General features: G+C 39.2%; 1 long non-coding RNA gene across 1 annotated transcript in view; it reads right to left on the reverse strand.

Annotated features, from left to right (window-relative positions):
• Positions 1-4,441: 4,441 nt before the first annotated feature.
• Positions 4,442-24,231, reverse strand: part of LOC133377111 (uncharacterized) — a 122,852-nt gene continuing 103,062 nt past the window's right edge. The window contains exon 3 of the long non-coding RNA XR_009760614.1: positions 4,442-4,844. This is a non-coding gene — a long non-coding RNA (uncharacterized LOC133377111). The remainder of the gene's footprint in view (positions 4,845-24,231) is intronic.

Here is a 24,231-nt window from a genome sequence, read left to right on the forward strand (position 1 = left end):
TAGCACATTTCTTACCAAAGGATACCTCTCCCATATGTGCTGTTTCCATACAAATTATCCACAAGATAATAGGAGACATTAAGTGAATTCTTCTTGTTGTTGTTGTTGCCTCCAAGTCAACCATGACTTATGGCGACCCTATGAATCAGTGACCTCCAAGAGCATCTGTCATGGACCATCCTGTTCAGATCTTGTAAGTTCAGGTCTGTGGCTTCCTTTATGGAATCAATCCATCTCTTGTTTGGCCTTCCTCTTTTTCTACTCCCTTCTGTTTTTCCCAGCATTATTATCTTTTCTAATGAATCTTGTCTTCTCATTATGTGTCCAAAGTATGATAACCCCAGTTTCATCATTTTAGCTTCTAGTGATAATTCTGGTTTAATTTGTTCTAACACCCAGTTATTTGTCTTTTTTGCAGTCCATGGTATCTGCAAAGCTCTCCTCCAACACATTTCAAATGAGTTGATTTTTCCCTTACCTGCTTTTTTCACTGTCCAACTTTCACATCCATACAGAGATCGGGAATACCATGGTCTGAATGATCCTGACTTTAATGTTCAGTGATACATCTTTGAGTGAATTCTTAACCACTCCAAAAATGTAAAGGCTGCCCTTGCAGGAAAACCATTGCAGCTATCCTTCTGAAATTTGGCAAGATTCATTCCCCCAGAAGGGGCAATTTTACCTGCAAAATCCACCCTAAAATAAAAAAGTTAGAGATGGTTCACAATGAAATCAGAATTATTTATATGTGTAAAACTGTTTTGAAATTGAGTTCAGATAAGAAAATGTTAATTGAATGTTAGTAGGTGCAGATGAGGTATGACTAACAGGTGGGAGGGGGTGTGTGAGTGAGAATTTCAAGAGGAGTTTGACAGAGTTAGATAGGATTAGGTCAAGAAGAGAACATCTAGTTAGAAAGGCTGGGGTTTGGGGGAGGATTGGGATTTGTGGGGTAGGATAGGTAGGTAGGATAGGGACAATAACAACTTATTTCTTATCACATTTAACATCTTGTATATAATCAAGTTTATTAGTTTGATACAAAATCCCACATGTCAGCTTGGTCTAGCGTGCTACCAAACTAAGATTCTATTATGCACCTATACCTATACCAATTTTACAGATTACACCAGTGGCCACCTTTTTGGGAAAAGGTGGTGGAGCTGAAGCTTGTGGTTCAGAGCTTGTGGTTCTGACCCAGACTGAGGCAGACTTCCTGGGGATTTCTTGATCCAGGCATTTAGGAATCAGGAGGTGGTAATCCCAGACACAGGAACGTCATATGGTTCCTTTAAAATGTGTGTGTCTGTGTGCATGTACATAATTTAAAGGCAGAGCTTGGAAAAGTTACTTTTTTGAACGACAAATCCCATCAGCCTCATCCAGTGGCCATGCTGGCTGGGGCTGATGGGAGTTGTAGTTCAAAAAAAGTAACTTTTCCAAGCTCTGTTTAAAGGTGTCCAGCACAAAAGCCCTTGGGCCTATAGGCCTTTTTGCCTATGCTTAGGCAGACTTAGGGAGTGGCTACTATTGCTACAAATTTCATCAACTTCTGTAAAAAAGTGGGAAATGTTTTTTTTTTAATCCCAATAATGAATGAGGAAGAATTTAAGTGGACTTGGTTGGATGAGTCAAATTGGACAACCCATAAAGCACCTTGGACCAAGGTGAGCTATTTTACAAAGCACCAAATCTGGATCTGAAACAAATCTTGAAGTCAGTGCACACTCTTACCTATCAGTATATGATCACTGACAGCTGGATCCTCCAATTTCAATAAGAGTTAGTTTCCACACTATGTTCTAGGCATGTATTTTTGTTTTTTAGGCATGCATTTTTAAGAAAATTAACATTTCCTTGTGGAAGAACACCAGTGATCCATCCAGTCCACCATTCAGACCTCAACAGTGGTCAGCCAGATGTTTTGTGGAAGCTCAGAGGTGGGTTCTGACATAACAACAATATTCACCTCCCTACTTAGCTCACCAATGCCCACATCTTCCTCAAAAGATCTGAAAATAAAACAGAGCTGTTCCTATAATCGTTCTTCAGAAATGGGATAGAAGAATTGCTTCCAGGCATTACAGGAATGGTCATGTGTATATTTGTAGGGTTCAATTGGATATTAAATAGTTGGCTTTGATGACAATAGTAGCTGTCAGTCATAGACAATGAACCATTTTGAAGAGCCGGAGAGGGCTTATTTGGTTAAATCCTCATTTCTCAATGTGTCCTGCTAGCAAGCTCCACCTCAGTGGTACATGGCTGTGTGCATTGTGCAAGAGCAATTTGTCCAATGAGCAAATGAACCAATGTAGCTTGGGTCAAACCTGCAGAAGAATGGCACAAACATTGACACAAGAAGCATGTTCCCTTTTATCGTGCTATGATTCAGAGTCATGGGGAAGCACTTGCTCTCCATCCCCCTCAGGGAAACCTTTCAAAGCGACTCAAGCTATGTTTCACATCCTCTTTGCTTGTAACGAGGATTTGTTTGTACCGGTAATGGTTGCCCCTGTTGCTCTGAAAATGTATCCTTTAATACAGGAACAAAAGGGCTAAATTAAAAGCAAAGTGTATCTTGCTGAATGCCAGGGGCTCTGGAAACCATGCATTCAGCAGTTTAGAAAATGATCTCCCTTCAAAAGAAATTTCCAATCCTGGCTGAAAAGGACGAGAAAGCAAAGTGATGCAATATGTACTTTTCAGCTTCCTCACTCAGGCGTTGTCTTCCTTCCTCAGTTTTCTCCTAGGGATCCAAATCCTTGTTTCAAATACACCAGGCTTCCTGTTGACCAGATCAGACATATGTGGCTAACAGTTCGATCCTGGGAACCTCTGCTGAGGCATTGGCTCACAGGATCAGTACAAGTCCCAGTGTAAGAGGACAATTTGCCCTCTCATTTGGCATACCCCAAATATTACCTTGGCTGCAGTTATTACCAGTGCTTCATTACTGCTCTTTCCTTTTTCCCTATACGACATAGCTAGGTGTATATGGTTGAGGGTTGGACATAGGGTGTTGATTGATGCCGGCCAGGGCCTTATAGCCAAGAATAGCTTCACACAACCCATTACCTAGATGGATGTTAAAGGCAGTGAAACAGAACAGGATATCTCAGCCCTATTTACAAATTAGAATGCAGGGTTCAGATGACCACTATTTGCACTCGGGCAGCTAAAACCAATTCAAATGATTCGATTTTTCACTTAAAATGCATTGTTAACATGCTGGGGAAAGACAGGCATCCATCCTTGCTATAACATGCAAGGATGCTTTAGACCAGTTGTAGGCAACTTGTGGCTGGGGCTGATGGGAATTGGAGTCTAACACCACCTGGAGCACCACAGATTGCCTGTATCTTCTTTAGACATTCTGTTCCAGCAAAGAAGGGAGGCCTTCAGACTGGGACTGTTCGGCAGGTGCTTAGTTGCAAACCACAACTTCTGGTTAGGATTGCAAACTGTTGCATCAGAGAAGCAGGTAGATAACAAAATAAATACTCAGGATCAGGGTGCCATTCCCGTTAAAATTGATTGGAATCATTTTAAAACATACTTCTTTGAACTGAAATATACTATTAAGCACTTAACTCCAAATGATAAGAACATAAGAAGAACCCTCACTGCATCAGACCAAATGTCTATTTAGTTCAGCATCCTGTACCCAACAGAGGCCAACCAGATGCCTATGGGAAGAACGTTAGGAACACTAACCTCTCCCACTGTTGTTCCTCAACATCTGGCATGCAGCACAACAGCATGCTGCCTCTGAACCTGGAGCCTTCATGACTAGCAGCCATTGACAGCCATATCTTCCAGGAAAAATCTGGTCTAATTCTCTTTAAAAGTGAAGTTGGTGGCCATTACTACATCTTCTGGCAGTGACTTTCATACTTTCTCTCCTCTTCCTTTTCTTTTTTGCTATGTCCTTATGCTTCCAGCTTCATTGGGCAATCCCATGTTCTGATATAATGAAGGAGAAAGCTTCTGCCTGCTTTCTGCACACTGTGTGTCATTTTATACATCCCCTCCTTACCTTCCCCCCCCAAAGTAAATAGTCCCCGCAAATTATAGGCTTTTCTTGTAGTTGAGCCAATCCCGTGATATTTTGGTTGCCATGTTCTATACCTTTCCAGCTTTACAAAATCTGTTTTGAGGTGTGGTACACAGTGTTCTAAGTGTGGATATACTATAGTTTTGTATGAAGGCAGTTTATTTTCAGTCCCATATTGGCAGTTTTATTTTCAGCCCCTTTCCTAATGCTCCCTAAAATGGAAACCACCTTTCTCACAGCCACTGCACACTGGCTGGGTAGCTTAAAATCTTACTTTGAAATAGGAATCTTTTTTTTTCTCTTTCCCCACCCTTGAAGGAAAACAATATGAACATGGCCTCTTTTTCCAAGCTATTATAAAGCAGTGATCATCACCCTGCAAATCTTTTTATTAATTACTTTATTACAAGACACAGAAAAGATCTCAGGAACCCAGTCTGGTTCTCCTTGTTTCATCTATTGGCCTCGAGGTGGTTTCCTGTCTCTCCATGATTCACTGAGCCTTCGGGCAGACAATCCACAAGGGTGTGCAGTTTTTCTCACTGTTGCTATTTTGTATTCTCGTGCTTTGCTGCTGCCTTTGACACCATCCGCTCTGTCGGTCCTGGAGCTTGAGCTCAAAGTCTGTTTTTAAGGCAGAAAAGCAATTCTCCATAATGGCAGCCATTCCAAGGTTTGCTGGTCTTGTACTGAAATAAACAAATCAAGCCATTCCAAGGCAACAAACTGCTCGTGGTGTAAGAAAGGAAGGAGCAGGTCTTGTTGGAGTCCATCCTCTTGCTCACTGGGAGAAAGGGATACAAGAGATGAGGAAGTTTTACACATGGGCTAGAAATGCTGTTGCTGTTACCATTCAGCATGGTGGCGCCAAGAAGCATTACAGAAAGCAGCCACTGGGGTGGTTGATAAAGAGACCTGGCAGGAGTACAGTAATGGCTAAAGTTCTAGGAAGAGCAACCAGGACTGTTCATCTTTCATCAGGTTCCCATATATAGGAAGGAGAACTCCGTGAAGCTCAAATTCTTCCACAATAGGCTGGCCTTATAAAAGGGAGCACTTTCCCCGACTTTGCAGTTAAGAGTTTTCTTAATGAACTGCTGTATTGGCAGGATTTTTTAAATTGCAGTTTATAATAAATCAAAATCTTTGGTGCAGTACAGCTATTAACAGTGCAACCTTCTACAAGTCTTCCTAGAAGCAAGTGCCGTTCATGAGGCTTATTTACAGGGGTGGCTGGAGATGGTGGGGCGATGGCCAAAGCAGAGGGTAGGGCAGTGGGTGGAGCTAGGGACAGGCAGAGCCGGAAGTCACAATAAGCAGGGCACACATGACAGACATACAGAGAGAGACACTTGACACACACAGAGGTGGTTTAAGTGGTGGTGATGGGGAGAAAGAACAAGGCAATTACATCCTAAGACAGCCAAACAACTCCCTATGTAACGTGGTTGCCAAACCACATCACCTACATGCATAGTTGCAGCTGTTCTGACTATACAGCCTGATACTCAGAAAATTGTCATTAAATAGTTGATAATCAGAATCTTCATTTCAACTACATGCCAGGCTTTAAAACCACACACACACACACACATATCTTGAGCTAATAACTGCATATTTTTTTTTGTGAATATCTATCATAAGATGTGAATTCCTCTAAGGTGAAAGAACCTTGAAGATTGTGCCATATAGCTCAGAGGAATTGCATCCCCAGTGGAACCTATGGCAAGGGCTCAAAAATCTATTCAATTTCAACCCTTAGTCATTAAAATATAATTTTTGTTTATTAACTTTTCAATAAAGTCATTGTTTTGAATTCTGGCTGTGATAAATGATTCCCAACATTTCCCGCTCTCTTATTCACAGTAACATACATAGTGATGTGCGCTTGGATATTTATTTGTGTGTGTGTGTGTGTGTGTGTGTGTGTTTGTGTGTGTGTGTGTGTAAAGGTCTCCAGTGATGTCAGTGGAGGGACCTGATCCATGCACTCAGAAATCTCCATTAATTTAGATGAACAAGGAATCTGAGCTTTCATGCCAGCTTAAATAGACTGCTGGATCAAGGTGACTATACGCAAGTTCACACTGCATGAACATGTAGTATGTAGTTTATGGTTGAAAATAATCACACAGATACTGGTAAAAAGTAACAAGTTCCTAGACAGGAATAGCTTGGCTACAGTGGTCCATGCACTGGTAACCTCATGACTGGATTATTGCAATGGGCTCTATGTGGGCTGCCCGTAATTTGTTCTGGAAGTTGCAAGTAGTATAGAATGTGGTGGTGTGATTTGTGAACAGGGTTGTCAACCATCAACATATAACATCAGTGCTGAGAGAACTGCACTGGCTGCCTGCATGTTGCTGGGCCAAATCTGGGTTTTATTGTTAGTGTATTACTCCCTATATATATGCCCATTCACTGTGGTGTTTCTCATTGTGCCAGAGGTTTGTTTTAATGCAACTTGGACCAGATCCTTCAGCGTAGTAGTATCAGTGGAACACTCTGCCCATTGAAGTCAGGCAGGCTTTGACATTTATACAAATTTTGTTAGCTGCTAAAAACTCTGCTATTTCTATAGGTTTTCCCAGAAGGATGAGTTGACTCATAGGCAGAATCAGGTTTCTTTTGGAAAGCTGTTTTTCATCTGTCTTATTTATTGTCTTATTTATTATTGTACACCACCATGATATTTGCTAATGTTTAGCGGTCTTTATATTTCCCAAATAAATCTATAAAGCATTATGCAGTGATGTATGTATACTGCACAATAGCCATTGTGTGTTGTTTTCATAATATATTCCACTTGACAGAGAGAAACTAGATTTGTCCAACCCATAATGAAATTCATCTGCAAAACTGAAGCAGGGAACTGGCCTGATCCTACCAATATGTCATGATAATGTAAGTCACAGCATGGTCTTAATTTGTTATAATCTAGAGTGTCACACGGCATACTCATTTTTCTTTTAACCAATAACCATGTGGTGTTTTTTTAAACTACAAGCTACATACTGCAAGAGATGGAAGGCCACTAACAGAAAACAGGGCAAAAAAGCATTCCGAAGAGAGAAAAAGAAGTATATTAAACAGTCAATAGCTATCCTGCAAAATACAATAAAGATAATGACCATCAAAAGCCCTAGAAACATAAAATATACTGTAACAGGTTTAGAGCCAGAATTGTCGTCCTACAAATGGAAGGGCTTCTTCTGTCCACAGAAGGTCTTTGCCCTCCCCACAATTAACCTCATCTGCAAAACTGCATCAGGGAACTGGCCTGATCCTACCATTCTGTGGTCTGTCCTGATGGGGCAAGCCTGGCAGCTTCAGTTGCTCACAGAATGAGGGGGAGACAATTCTTGCCATTTTCCGTTCTCCTATACAACCTTTCATGCTGTTCCAGAAGGTCCTCCAACTCTCCAGAGCAGATGTTTAGGGCACTGGAGAAATAGGTTTTGTGAGCAGAACTCTGTTCATGGGATCTCTTCATCCAATCCCCCCATCCTGTTTTCCAGTTTATATTCAATTTACACAATATGGATGATTATGATGTAAGTTGCTCAGAAAAAGGTTGATGAAGTGGTTAGAGTGTTGGACTGGGGCCTGGGAGACCATGGTTCAAATCTCCACTGAGCCATGAAGCTTGCTGAGTGATTTTGGGCCAATCACTGTTTCTTAGCCTAACCTACTTTACAGGGTTGTTGTGAGGATAAAATGGAGATGGAGGAGAACCATGTATACCACCGTGAGCTCCTTGGAGAAAAGTTGGGATAGAAATGCAATAATAAATGTAACCACTCCATATACAACCATATTCATGAGTATGCCATTTCTTATATCACCATGTTCACAAAGAGCAATAGATTTTCTGTGATTGATACATTTCCATTTATATTCATAAAGGATGTAGATTTCTGATAATCTAATTGAGCTCACAAATGGGAAATCTATAGGTGTATTGTACTAGAGTAGTATAAATGCTGGGATTTTCAAACTAAAACAAACATTCATTACAGGATCTGAAGCCATGAAATGACATTGATCCTGCATACATAGGTTACTGCAGCAACTTCTCCCTCCACATGCATTTAATTTTTTTCTTCAGTTTCTTAAATGCAGGATATTTCTGACAGCCACATGCCCCTGAAACCACTTGTACATTGTCTAGCAATAAGAATCTGTGAATTTGCAACCAATTTCAAGTCTAGAGCCCTCCTTGCTGCCTTTTATTTGGACAATCTGGCTTTTATTCCATGTTTTTGAGAGCTGTACTCTCTAGCCCCCCAAATGCTACAGCTGTACATGTGAGCAGATGCGAGTTGGAGGTGTGTGGGACAAAAACTACACCAAGGTCGATATTGGACCCCAGTTTCTGCAGCAATTATACCAGGGATATGAAGTCGCTGTATCATGTTGCCAGCCAGCCTGCAAAGAACTTTTAGCCTTGTAGCTTCCAACCATCAAGCCTTTGGACTGTATCCAACCCCAGATGAAGTCAACAAGGAGGACACAGCCATGGCCCAGGAAGAGAACATAGGCAGGCATACGTGTATGAGAAACCAGCATTAACACTTCACAGCTGGTGCAATCTCCTAAGGGGCAGGAAGGTACCACCTCCTCTTAGAATCTGCAGGAATTTAATATATAAAACACTAACAGCTCATTAGCCTGCCAGACTATTATGCCATGTTGAGGCAACCTCTGACAACATACCCTGGAGGCTGAGAGTATTTCCTTTTCTTCCTACATTCCTTCCTAATTTCCCTGGCTTTGGTTGGTTTCCAAGAGTGTTGTGGCCTGCCCAGGATTCTACACAAGATGCTTGTGAAATGAATGAGCAATGAAACAGTGGATGAGGGTCTTAGAAATCCCAGTTCTAGGTTGCTTTCTTTTAAAATCTAAGAATTGTGTGCAGTGAAGAACTGAAAAGATGAGCTGAAATGGTAGGATACTGGACCAGGAATTTTTATATGCATAACAGAGATATGCATTTGTTTTGGAGCTAACGAAAAATTGAACTGAATGAAGCCCATTCAGTTTTCATTGCTTCTGAATCACACAGAGAGATGGAATGGTGCAGGAGCAGGGGTCCCATCCATACCCATTTGTTCCTCATGTGATTTGAGGGTGTGTGAGGGGGAGTTTACTTGACTCCAGAGGTGGCAGCAGAACTGATTTCTGCAGCCACTTCTGGCAGCTGCAGTTGTGGTGTCCCATTTGTTGCGTCAGTGGGGGCTGCCACTTTCACCCTGGAGTGTCCAGGAATTACACAACATCCAGGGCATTCTGGGAGAAAAAAAATGGTGGCTGCAGAAGTCAGCACCTTTTGCTGCCAAAGGCAGTAGAAAACAAAAAGTATCTATAAAGAAAAGGAAATAAATGTGACCAACGAAATGAAACAAAACAAACAGAACAAATGCAAACTGAGTAAATTGATAAAGAAAGAAATCAGGATCCTAGGAATGAAAACCAATAAAACAATGAAATGCATTTACAACAACAGTAAATCCTCTTTGGGCCACATTGCCAAGAGGGCAGGGCCATCCAGCTGTCCATCACTTGACATCGTATGTCAAGCGAAGGAAAGGTAAAGCAGTGGCTGCAAAGGAACAGTTGGGAAGGCACTCCTGCTTGCCCTTTGCAGCCATAGCTTAACCTGTGGCACTGTTTGAATGTGGCACTTTTACCTGTCATGCTGCTTTCAGCATGAATCGGACACACTCAGGAGTGATCACACGCTCCTAAGTATATCTGATCTCTGCTAAAAGGAACATGTCACGGTGCCAAATTCAAACAGTGCCAGACTCAAACTAGAGATGCAAAGGGTGGCCTGAATTCAGAGGTTTGTAATCTCAGCTTTGCCTGTCCCATACCTGACATCATATGATGTCATGTGATGGACAAGTAGGCTTGGCTTGGCTGAAACAGCCTCATGGGCCAAATGTGGAAGCCTAACAGACCTAATTAGGCATGTGGGTCTCCACTGCAGCACTATCCAAAATAGGACTTCAGGTTCTCCAGCTGTTTGGTTATCTGGATGCTTGGGTTTACCCTCCAGATGATTTGTTCAGACAAGGTCGGTTTTTACCATTTGTATGCTGTGTATTTATATAAAGCAAACATTTAAAAAATGAAAGTGAACTACAAAAGCAAGCATCTACCAAGAATTACGACCTAAGGAAAGTGCAACTTCTCCAGATTGCCATAACAGCCAATAGTTAGCCACATGATTAGTTAAAACTTCTAACTTCCAAGCTCTTTTAAAAGAAACTACTTCCTGGTTCCAAAGTATGGCACAAAGCCAGAGCAAGGAATTGTCTCAGTTGTGCTCTTCCACATTACTATGGAGTGAGAGATTACTGTTTCATGATGTGCATTCCAAGGAAGAACAGCAGATTTCCTGAGACAACACAAGTTGGTCATTCTCTTTTATGTTTTCAGGAACTAATAGGTATGAAAGCAATGAAGCATCTGTGAAAGAATGATACATATGGTCAAGTAGCCTCTTCCCTATTCATGCCTCTCAAAGCCTAGACAGATTCTTGAAGAGCCTATAACATATCTGATTAATGATCTTATTGTGCCTCAGGCCTTCACCAATGTTTGTCTCACAGTTACAAAAACAAGTGCAAGGCATCCACGGCAAAGCCTCATAAAATAAGATTAAGAGGAACCCAGGGAGGGACACAGAACAAATGGCACTGCTGTTCAGGAAAGGAACAAAGAGCAGCTTCATTTCAAAGTGATGGATTGAAGCTCAGCTGTAGCCCACCTTGGCTCAACTAACTTCAGCAACATTCCCTCTCTGCAAATAATATTAACAGAAAACTGCAGATTAAAACATGCTTGGTTGCTTGCAGGTAATCATATAAATGTTTTAAAACAGTTTGCTTGAAAGGAAGATTTTAAAAATGTGAATTTATTAAAGAAAGCAGGCCAAAGTCCAGTACACAGCTGTATGTGCTTAAGCATCATTGATTTCAATGAGACTCAACAGCACACTCCTATACATGCCTACACAGGCACGACATGCCAACACTACTGAGTTCAATACTGCTTGCTTCCAGGCAGGTGTGTTTTCCTGAACAGTAGGGGTGGGGATTGGGCAACCAGATGTGGCTGGTGAGCTGGAACCTGAGCTCCCCTCTCCCCTGTGAGACGCTTTGATAGGTGGGTGAGGCCAGGGATGTACATTTCATTGAAAAGCTACATATTATTTGCTCTTTCAGTGATGTATCTATGTAAGTCAGAATTTAGGATCTCCTTTTAAACTGAATTTAAATCCAGAAAACAGCACTTTATATTCATTTCCAGGGAAGAATGTAACACCAGCTTTTTCAGAATATACAAGGTAGAAGAGATGTACATGGAAGTAGGTATTTAGTTCTTGTTTGCTGTTAATAATCTATCATTGTTGTGAGTCTTTGGAGATCAGAAAACAAGATGTTTCTAAACTACTTACTGGACTCAAAGCATTGTTTCACATTTAAAGCAGGATCTATCAAATTCACACTTTCAGAAATAATATAAGAACTGAAACACAACCCTCCTTTGACATCTGTGTTTATCCAAAGTTTGCAATTCAATTCTCCAACTAAATAATGTTTACAAAAGTGTATAAAAATGAATATATTAGTGAAAATAACATACAAAAATGCCTTATATGAGGAGAAAATGCTTGCAAAAATGTGTACATTAGTCAAACGTGTTCATTAAAAGAAATGTGCACTAAAATATAAAGAATTCTCATGAGGATTTTTTTAAAATTAGCCAATAGCTGCAGAAATGTAGAGAACTGATGTTAAGATTGGGAAAATGAGAAACAGTAGAACTGAAACTTACAGACCTTTCCCATCCCTACTCCTCACTGAGGAAGGAATGCTATTCCATGAATTAGCCTGTGCACCACTTCCCCCTACTGGAACATAGGACTCCTATGTAGCCATTCCCTAACCGAAGCGTCTCAATTTCAGCAAGGGCTGCTGCTTCCTGGAAACTCTTCCTGTGAATGACATTGCTTTTTCTTGAAGAAAGATGACAGTGAGAAGGGAAGGGAGGAGATAAAAAATAAAGGCTACCAAACCTGAATGAGTAAAAAAGATGACTGTGGGGTTTGCTGATGAGAGTGAGACCCTACCAGCACATAGTACCTCTGCACTGGTTGCTGATTTGCTACCAGGCCAAGTTCAGGGTGTGCTTTCCATGTTATGGGTGCCACACTGTACTTGTTCTGCTCTTGTAAGAAATCATTCTTTTAGAGTGGCAGCACCTACACTTTGGAACTCCCTGCCTATTGACATTAGACAGACACCTTCATTGTACTCATTTTGGCATCTGCTAAAAACCTTGTAAATAAAATACATAAGTAAATTTTGGAGTTACTGTGGCCTTTGGGTCTCTTTCCGATTTTAGGAGCAAAGGAATCTACCTTATACCGACTCAGGCCATTTGATACCATCTAGCTCAGAAATGATGACGTGGACTAGCATTGGCTCTCCAGGATTCAAGGTCTTCCAGAAATAGTCTTCCAGAAATTGAATTTTGGACCTTTGCATGCAAAGCATATGCCCTACCACTGAGCCACAGCCCTTTCCCTGTTTAAAAAAGTATCTTATAAAATTGTTCTTTTCAATTCCCTAATGAATACACAGCATACCTAGAGCAGATCCACATCATTTATTTGAAGCACATGAATCCCACTACAGAATAATGGGAACTGTAGTTTGTTAAGGGTAGTGGGAACAATAACTGTGAGGGAGAAACTATACTTCCCAGGATTCTTTAGGGGAAGTCATACACTTTAAATGCAAGTTGGGTGTGCTTTAAATGTATTGTGTGGATCTACTTAATAAACTTTGCCTGCATGTAAATCATTTCAATTAATTTTTTTAAATGGAAATGAGCTATAAAGTTTACTGGGTGACCATGGGCTACTCACCATCTCTCAGCCTAATCTGCCCCTCAGGATGAAAACAGCAGAGGGGAACCATGAACACCCCAAGGAAGAAGGGCACACTTAAAATGTAGAGGAAGTAATAATTTACAACCATAATGTGAAATCAAATACTTATTGGGACATAGTATGAAAAAATATTTATATATGCACGACTGTCAAAGATGTTTATTATTTACACAACCTCTAAAGATATTTACAGTGCAATCCTATTATTGTTTACTCAGAAGCAAGTCCCAATGTATTCAATGGGACTTACTCAAATAGGGAAGCGTGCACAGAACTGCATCTTCAAGTGATAAGGAACATTCACCCAACCCAAAATTCAGAATAATTCTACTTTAAGCTGTTTTGCAACTGTTTATACTTTTTGTGGTTACTGAATTTTAAAGGGATTTATTTCTTGTTGTGAGATGCCTTGGTTTCCAGTCGGCAGTCCTACCTCACAGGATTGTTGGGAAGATTCTATGCACACACACATACTGAAGATGTAAAAATATATAGACCGCATATAATAGTTTAGTCAAAACCAGTTGGTCATTGCAGAATATTTTTTAAATAACATCACTATTAGTTTCCTACATAATAAAAGCAGTGATACCTATGTAAGCCCTGCCTAACTGCTTTAAAAAATAGGATTGGAGGAGGAAAGATTTACAACACTAGCACAATCCTTTGCTATGTTCACTCAAAAGTAACCATGTCTACTCAAAAGTAAGTCCTATTGAATTCAGTGGGGTTTACTCCGGGTATGTGGGATTAGCATTGCAGTTTTACTCCCAGAAAAGCAAGTATTGGATTAAAGCTTCATATTGGGAAGGTTTTCAACACAGTGCCATCTTCAACAGCCCAAGAAAATTTAAACTTATTTGACTCCTACACACAACAGAAAAAAATACTTTTGGTACTGTTGAAAGATATATACTTAGTCATTTTATGAGATTTTCAGATAAACAGGAAAAAACAACAGTTTTCTACATTTGCAATGTAGCCAGGTATTGCCTGGAGGCCCAGAAATCCCTTTTCAATCACAACCCTGACTTCACTTATTGGCTACAAACCTGAAAGGGTGGGGTTAAAGCAGCCAGGTAAGAGATCATTTCACTGAAGTTGCGGGGGCAGCAGCTGACGTTTTGGTGTATGTCTGACCACCTAGAAACTTTTTTTTTTTTAAATGAAAGCTGAGAATCCGGAGATTAAACTGATTTACCCGGAGACCTGCAGAGAAGCTCAAAAATCCAGAGTCTCCAGCCTAAAACCAGACATCTGGCAACCCTACTTTACATGCAAAGAGGACCCATCTCGGTTGTTGGCATGCATGCGTGCTATGCACGCACATACCTGCCATCAACCAGGATGGTAGCAGGGGCATTAGCCCCTTAGGGAAACCTCAGCCACTATTTTGGTTGATGGCAGGTATGAGCCTTGGTTGATGCGTCTGCAGCGCAGCCAACATTTACTTCAAGGGAAAGGTAGGTGGGGCATGTAGGCAGGTGTTGTGGGCCTGTGAGGTAGTGGGGGGGTGACTGGGAGCTCCCTCTCTGCGATCTGTGGCATGGTCGGGGGCCAACTGTGCAGCAGATCGTGGAAGGGAACGCTACCCACCCACCCTAAGGACAGGCCCTTCAGGGGCCCTCAGCCAGGGCCCGACCTGGCTGCCCTCTGGCACCAGCCCTGGCCCTTCATACAGACGTTGGGCGAGCCTGCGGCTGGCCTGACTTTGCCTTGTCCCTCCTGCAGTAACCTTCAACTCTTGCTTAGTTTTGGATTTGGTGCCATTGTTTGCTCCTTTGATGGGCTTTGACGGGCTGCTGTTGCTACTACTTCATCTTCATAAATTATAATTAGATGCAAGACAAGAGATAGGGGAGAAATTTGATTCCATTCACATGTAAAGGCAAACGTACGTAACTCACACTATCTGAAACAATGCATGAACTGAAACACAGCTATCCCTCCGAATTTTGGAATGCAGTTCTTCAGGTAAGTAATGTGTACAAAATGCACATACTATGGCAAAGTGTGCATAAAAATCCAAATGTTAGTGAAAAAGTGCATTATAGTAAGGGAAATTGCTTTGCAAAAATGTGTATGTTAATAATAATAATAATAAATTTATATTTGCTCTTCTGCCTGAAGAAGTGACAAATACATTTACAACAAACCAGTTCAAAAACAACAAAATTACAAATATATTAAGAGACATCTGCACTAAAATGCTGGTCAAATTTATGAGGTTTTTAAAGATAAATATTACAAACTGATGTGGAAAACTTAAAGACTGGAAAAATTAAAAAACTGAGAAAAACCAAAACCAACAGATTTGCCCATCCCTATATAATAAAGAGCCAGTGTGGTGTAGTGGTTAAGGTGTTGGACTATGACCTGGGAGAGCAGGGTTCGAATCCCCACACAGCCATGAAGCTCACTGGGTGACCTTGGGCCAGTCACTGCCTCTTAGCCTCAGAGGGAGGCAATGGTAAACCCCCTCTGAATACCGCTTACCATGAAAACCGTATTCATAGGGTCGCCATAAGTCGGAATCGACTTGAAGGCAGTCCATCATGATCATATAATAGACAAATGTTCAATATATAATAATTTCACATATCAATAATAATAAAAAATCAGAACTATAAAAAGAGCAAACATTACTTATATCAGATAAGTCTTTAAAACTGAAGTCCTATATCCACTTACCTGGGGGTTACCTATTCCACTGAACTTAATGAGACTTACACACTTTTTACCATGATTCAGAGCCCATTCCTATATATGTCAACTCAGAAGAAGATTCTAAAGTTAGTTTGGTACTTATTTAAAAAGGAAATAAACACCACCTGTTTTTTTCCACAAAGCCATTTCAGAGACCTACCTTTCTAGAACCAGAATATAAGTGGGTTTTTTTTTATTCTTTTAGATATAATTGCCACATCATGTCATACACACCAATAGTGAACTCAAGTGTTGAGTTATGATTACTATGTAGCCACTGAGGAATATGAGGAATACTGAAGAATATTAAGTTCCCCCCTAAAAAAAAACACCCCATACTCACTGAGAACTGAACCTGTTGAGTGTCTGTTGGGGTAAGACATGGAAAGCCAGTGGGGAAGGAAAATGGAATGAAAAATCCTGAAACATTTTGTTGCATGTTCCAGCAGTATTCTAGAAAATCAGTTAAGAGACTGGCAGATTAGCAGAAGATTTCAAGTGTGATGTAACTGTGATCTTAGCAGCTAATTCACCAGTCCTAAATCAACACATTCATATATATTGTTCAGAAAAACTTGACCACGAGAACTTTATAAGCCAGGGGTGGGGAACCTTTTATGGCCCTGTGGCTACATTCCCCTCTAGGCAACTTTTCAGGGGTCACATGCCATAGGCAAAAGTGGGCAGAATAACAAATGTGAATTTTATCTTTGTGCTGGAGGATACTTTCTACACACATTCACATACACCCCTCTCTATCCTCAATCGAGGCCCGCAAGGTGCACTATCAAAGTCCAAGGGCATATTCTAGCCAGGCAAAACATTCAAGGACCAGTGAGGGGTGTGTGCCTGGGTAAGGTGTGTAGCATTGGAAGAGTCCCAAGGGCCAGACAGAGAGGCCTGGAGAGCGACATTTGGCCCTCAGGCCTGAGATTCCCCATTCCTACTATACACCATAAGTTGTTCTACTCACATTAAGGCCACATTCAAACCCTACATTTATTCCACTATTGTTCCACTTTAAACAGTCATGACTTCTCTCAAATAATTGTCACTGTGGTTTAAAAGTCAGTCCCTCTTCCCAGAGAACTCTGAGAATTGTAGCTCTGTGAGAACAGGGGGGGTCTCCTAACAACTCTCAGCACCCTTCACAAACTACACTTCCCAGGATTCTTTGAGGGAAGCCATGACTGTTTAAAGTGGAATAATAGTGGAATAAATGTATGGTGTGAATGTGTCGAAGACCATATTCCAGAACCTTCTAATTTTCCTACACATCCAGAAAATATTCTTTGTGTGGTTCCCGTGTCAAAATATAAACCAGTCCTAAATTGTATGGAGGTACCATTGATGAAGTGACCTAAAGTAGTTATCCTTCAAATTTATTGCTATTTAGTTTTTTTAATCTACATTGGTGCCAAGCCATCTTCATGTTAAGAAGGATCACAGAGAGTTCACTAATTAATCTAGATGTGTTGGTATCCCAATGGGGCCAGAGTTTCTGATTAATACACCAACAGCATGTTGTATTTGAAAATACTAAAGCAGTCTAGGTTTGTGCAGGTTCAGTTTTGCTACTGCCTGCTCATAAAACAGCATAATATTATGGCATAATAAGAAACCAGAATATGATGATTGGCCCAATTACTAGGACGTGATGCCCAGAATGCCCAGACCTCACCTGCTTGATACTAACCCTAGCAGAACCCTGATCCTGAAAGAAAACTCCAGGGCCAATAAACATTTTTGAACTCTACACTGAAGAAATGAAAGTAGTATGAATTTATATTTCCAGAGTATCAGCACTGTCAGACTGGTTTAACAATCCCTCTTCCCAGAGAACTTTGGAAATTGTAGCTTTGTGAGGATTCTCCTTCCTAGGATTCTTTGGGGGAAGCCATGACTATTTAAAGTGGAATAAAAGTGGAATAAATGTCTGGTGTGAAAGTTGTTTAGATGTTGCTGCAGTTCTGTGGTTAGCAACCGTGTCTGGTTTTTAATAATTTAAAACTAGGCGCAAGTGCCCCTGGTTTTCAACCTGAACTCAGTGCCTGGGAAGGAGGGCTTTAATATTTCTTTCCCCAGCCACACTCCCTTCCTTTGCATGGCAGGGGGTGTAGTTCTCATTGGGATTTTGGCTGGGGGTGGAAGGGTTAAACCTCAGCAAAAGGGAAGAAAGATGGAACTTTAAACAGAGCACTATGGTACTAGAGGAGGAATATTTGCCAAGAGGAGAAGATAGACAGACAGAAAGACAGACAGACAGACAGACAAAGACACACATACACGCACACATATTAGTATTATGCTTTTGAAAAAACCCTTCCAACCCTTCATAGCATGACCAAACCAATAAAATCTGCTTAAGCCTGCATGCAGCCTACAGCAATTGTTGTGGAGTCGTAAAGAAGCAACTTGTACATCACTGAAGAGCACTTAATTAACCCACTTAATGTGCTTCCTTTGCAAACTCCAACTGCCCCAACACTTTAACAAACTTCCAAATTCTAGTTCTTTGCTGTTAGGCAACCAAGATGTTCACCCCTCCTCTCTATGACAGCAATACAGAATTGGGTTATAAAAATATGGATACTAAAGTTAATAAAATAAATATATAAAAATGTCCAACTTTAATCTCAAATAATATATAAAAAACAATATAGGGAAAATGCCAACAAATAAAATCAAATGTCTAAAAACTAATACAATGTCAATTAATACAGCCAACAATGTTGTGACAAACCAAATGTAGCATACAAATACTTTGATAGTGGACCAAACATGTTTCTACCCTAAATGGGTCTTCTTCAGTGGTCAATTTACATACAATATATAATTCAATTTTGTCACTATATGCAGTTTGCTGTTGTAACAAAGCATAATATAATGACCTATAGAGAGAAAAAGATAATAAACAAATCAGTCAACCCACCAGAACTGGGGAGAAAAAAACTAAATTTGTTCCAACTTGTTTGTATCTACTCACCTATCTATTCCTGAGAATATATTTATATCCTTTGATGGATCTGGATTAATTATGTATTTTGCCCAATCTGAAAAAAGGGTATTAGCTGGTTCAAAATTGTCCAAATTTAATGTGAGGTGATACCTCCAAGTATCTTATCAGTAGACACTCACCATTCCTACTTATAGGGCCGTTTCCAAATTCTCTCACAGGTCAGCCAGCAAACAGTATGTAGATTGGGCTATACTTGAGGTATCACCTCACATTAAGTATGGACAATTTTGACCAGCTAATACCTAAGAGTTTATTTATTTAATGATTTTATTTGTTGGCATTTTCCCTGTATTAGAGGAGAGAGAGAGAGAGAGAGAGAGAGTTTTTTAATAATTTTTTTATTCAAATTTTTCAAAAGACAAACAAAGTCAAACAACAAAAACATAACAATACAACAAAAGAAAAAAAATAGTTGACTTCCGATTTGTCGCAGATCAGCGATAAGTATATAATATATATCAAACCTGTCCCTTAATATATACATACAGGATCACTTTTCTCCATAGGTTATCTTAGTTAATCGTCAAATCCCAATATCATCATTTTATTTTGATCTTTCAACAAAAAGTCTAAGAGAGGCTTCCGTTCCTTAAGAAATGTGTCTGTCGATTTTTCTCTAAGTAAGCATGTCAATTTATCCATCTCTACTAAGTCCATTAATTTCAATAGCCATTCTTCCGTTGTTGGTGTTGATTCCATTTTCCACTTTTGTGCATATAATAATCTTGCTGCCGTAATCATATATAATATTATTCTTCCATATTTCTTTTCTATTTGTTTATCCATAAAACCCAATAAAAAAAATTCTGGTTTTGACTGAATATTTATCTTTAGAATTTTTTGCATCATCCTACCTATCTGTGCCCAAAATGATTTTGCCTGTTTACACAACCACCACATATGATAAAATGATCCTTCTTGCTGTTTACATTTCCAACATACATTAGAAACATTACTATACATTTTTGACAACTTTTCTGGAGTCATGTACCAACGATACATCATTTTATAGAAATTTTCTTTAAGATTATAGCATAATGTAAATTCAAGCCTTTTTTCCACATATTTTCCCATTGATCCATTTGTATGTTATAACCAAAATTTTTTGCCCACTTTACCATACACTCTTTTACTTGTTCTTCTTCCATATCCATTTTCAGCAAGAGTTTATACATTTTTGCAATTATATTTTCATCATTTGTACACAAACCTATTTCAAAATCAGATTTACTTATTTCAAACCCATACATTTTCTTATCCATTTTATATCTTTCTAACAATTGTAAATAGGCAAACCATTGAGAACTATATCCTTCCTTTATCAGTTGTTCTCTCTCTTTCATTATATATTCTCCATGTACATTTTCTAATAGTTCTTGATAAGTTAACCATTTCTCTTTTCCAGCCATTTCTCTTCTGTAAAAAGCTTCTTGACTTGAGACACATAATGGTATTTTCGAATAGAACCTTGGTTTATATCTATTCCATATTTTCCACAGAGGACGTCTTATAAAGTGATTATTAAAGTCTACATTTACTTTTACTTTGTCATACCATAGATATCCATGCCATCCCCACTTTAGGTTATGGCCCTCCAAATCCAATAGTCTTTTATTCCTCAATAAAATCCATTCCTTTATCCAGACTAAACAACAGGCAGCAAAATAAAGTCTCAGATTTGGTAATCCCCAGACCTCCTCTTTCTTTGGCGTCTTGTAGTAATTTAAATTTAACTCTTGGTTTTTTTCCTTGCCATACAAATTTAGAGATATATTTTTGCCATTGTTTAAAAGGTAAGTCAGAGGATATTACAGGTATTGTTTGAAACAGAAACATCATTCTCGGTAATACATTCATTTTTATCACAGATATTCTACCCATTAATGACAATTGTAGTTTATCCCATCTTAGCAGATCTTTCTTAATCTCTGTCCATAATTTTTCATAATTATTATGAAACAACTTTGAATTTTTATTTGTCATAATAATACCTAAATATTTCAACTTTTTCTCTATTGTAAAATCTGTCTTGTCCATTAACTCTTTCTGTTCCCTTAAAGATAAATTTTTCACCAACATCTTTGTTTTTTGATTGTTGATCTTGAATCCTGCTAACGGTCCAAATTCTTTTAATTTGTCCATCAATGCATTAATTCCTTCCAAAGGGTTTTCTAATACAATTATCAAATCATCAGCAAATGCTCTCAGTTTATATTCTTCTTTTTTTATCTTTAGTCCCGAAATCCTTTTATCTTGCCTTATATCTCTAAGCAGCACTTCTAAGACCAGAATAAATAGAAGGGGAGATAATGGACATCCCTGTCTTGTACCCTTTTTTATTTCACATGAATCCATTAAATCTCCATTAACAATTATCTGAGCCTTCTTAGATGTATAAATCGATCTAATCCATTTTATAAAATTGTCTCCAAAATCCATTTGCTCCAAAACCTGAAACATAAATTTCCAATTCAAATTATCAAATGCTTTCTCAGCATCTAAGAAAATCAAAGCTGCTTGTTTATCATTTCGTTGTTCTAAATATTCCAACACATTCAAAACATTCCTGACGTTGTCACGTAATTGTCTTTTAGGTAAAAACCCCGATTGATCTTCCTGGATAAATTGTTGCAATATTATTTTCATTCTTTCTGCCAAAATCATTGTAAACATTTTATAGTCATTATTCAATAGAGATATCGGCCGATAATTTTTTGTTTTAGTTAAATCTTGCTTCTCTTTACGTATTAATGTTATGTTAGCATTTTTCCAACTATCCGGTATCTTCCCCTCTTGCAAAATAGAATTCATTGTATACTGTAAAGGTAACAAGAGGTTCTTCCTCCAAACATTTATAGTACACTGCTGATAACCCATCCGGTCCTGGCGCCTTTCCTGATTTAATTTTGCTTATAGCTTCAGATATCTCTCTTGATGTGATAGGACCATTAATAACTTGTCTCTGAAAATCTGTAATTTTAGGCAAATTCTGTTTAGATATATACTCTTCTATTTTTTCAGATGGGATTTCCTGACACTTGTACAATGTTGAATAATATTGATGAAAAACCTTTTTGATTTTTACATTATCTGTCAGCATCTCATCTCCTTCTTGTATCTTTAAAATAAGATTTTTTTTGACGTTCTTTTCTTAATTTATATGCTAACCATTTCCCCGGTTTATTTGCAAATTCAAAAGACCTTTGTTTAGCAAAATTTAGTTTCCTTTCCATTTCTCTAACTGTCAGCATTGATACTTGATTCTGTAACATTTTAATTTGATTTACAATAGAAACTTTAGTTGGATTCTTTTTCAATTCTTCCTCTTTTTGTTTTATTTCTTCCAAAATTAATTGCATTTTCTGTTGTTTCTTTTTTTTAATTCAGAGTTACATTTAATAAAATATCCCCTCATAAATGCCTTACTTGTATCCCAGACAATATTTTCATATTTTCAATATTTTCAGAGAGAGAGTTTTGAAAGCAACAAACAGAACTTCACATAAGCTTGCTCTGGATCCCTATAAGGATTCCGTTAATCACCTAAAATATGTGGCAGTTATAGAGCTTTGAGGATGGAATGCTCATTTGCAGAAGCTAAGTGATGCTGGTACTGTCCTCCAGGTTCAGGTCATGTGGTGCCAATGTGTCCGGAGGGTATATCCAAATGTTCTCCCTTTTAGTCAATGCTGCTGGATATGTTGGCATCTCTGTAGCTGTTATAGAAAAGTCCAATAGGCTGTGACCCTCAATGATGAAATGTTTTGCAACTGGTTGCTCCACTTTTTTTGTTAAGATTGCCGATTTGTGGTTGCTGAAGCGTGTGCTTAGGTCAGTTATGGTTTTTCCTACGTATTGGATATGACATCCTGGTCTTTTGCATTTGATGACATAAGTTATATTGCAGGACCTGCAGGTGATGTTCTGTTTGATATAATATGTCTTGCCTGTCCTAGTGCTTAAAAATGTAGCTGGCTCCCTCAGGTACACACAGGTGATACAGCGTTTGGAGTGACAAGGATGAGACCCTGGATTGGTGATAGATGGCTTAAGCACAGGTCTCACTAACAGTCTACGCAAATTAGGAGGCTGGCAAAATGCTACAACAGGAGGCCTGCTGATGGCTCTAGCAAGATGTTCAGAGTTTGCCAGCAATGGGTAGCTCTCTCTGATTGCTCAGTGATAGGAGATGTTGGATGGAAATCTACCACAAATGGAATCTGTTGCTCTCTGCTCTTTGACACCTCAGTATGATGGAGGTTTTCTCTGGACAGAATGGAGGCTCGGTGGATGTTCGATAATATGTGGAGGATATCCTCTCAGAAGGTGTTCTTTAAGTTCACTGATTCTTCTCTGGTATTTATCTTCAGTGTTGCAAATAAGTTTGATTCCCAGAGCTAACCTATACACAATGTTTTTCTTTATATGCGTAGGATAGCAGGATTTCCAGTTTAAATAGGTGTGGGCATCAGTGGGTTTGCTGTAGAGATCAGTGGCTATTTTGTTGTTTTCAATGGTGAGAAGGACATCAAGAAAAGGGATGTGCGGATTGTCATTTGTACTATTAAATGTAAACTTAATGGATGGAGTTGATATAATTTTTAAATTGTTCTAAACTCTCTTTACCATTTGTCCAGACCAAAAAGATGTCATCAGTGTATCGCCACCATATAAGTGGTTTGTTGGTGGCCTTTTTGAGGATCTCCTGTTCCAATTTACCCATAAAGAGATTCGCGTATGATGGAGCCATGCGAGTCTCCATAGCTGTGCTTTGTAGTTGCAGGTAGTGTTCTCCATTGAATGTAAAGTTGTTGCAAGTCAGGACTAGTGTAGCTAAAGTTGTGATAACCTCTGTTGGAGGGTTGTTTGTATTCCTGGTGTTTAGGAACTCATTTACAGCCTGAATCCCATCATTATGTGGTATATTGGTGTAAAGAGATGTGACATCTAAAGTAGCCAGTATAGTACTGTTGTGGAATTGATACTGCTTGTTTAAAGACTCAATTTTAAGCAAGACGTCCTTGGTGTCTTTGATATATGATGGGACGTTTTGCACCATGTTTTGTAAATTTAAGTCAATGTACAGAGAAATCCTTTCAGTAGCTTTGTTGTTACCTGAGACAATTGGGCAACCAGGATTGTTGGCTTTGTGGATTTTAGGCAGCATGTAAAACCTTCCAGGGGTGGGATTTGGATTAACAAGGAGATCAGCAGTCTCCTCTTTAAGAAGTTTCTTACTTGTGAGGTTTTGTACAGATGTAATGATACGAGTATTGAGATCTGTGGTGATGTCTTTGTCAAGAAGTCTGTATGTTGTTTCGTCCTTTAGTTGTCTTTGACCTTCTGCTATATAGTCTGTAGTGTTAAGTATCACAACAGCACCACCCTAATCCGCAGGCTTGATGACAACATCTCTTCTCATCTGAAGGTTCCTTAGGGCTATTCTTTCTTCTTTTGAAAGGTTGTGAGTAGGAGTTG

The sequence above is a fragment of the Rhineura floridana genome, chromosome 2 (assembly GCF_030035675.1).
Source record: "Rhineura floridana isolate rRhiFlo1 chromosome 2, rRhiFlo1.hap2, whole genome shotgun sequence".
NCBI classification, from domain to species: domain Eukaryota; kingdom Metazoa; phylum Chordata; class Lepidosauria; order Squamata; family Rhineuridae; genus Rhineura; species Rhineura floridana.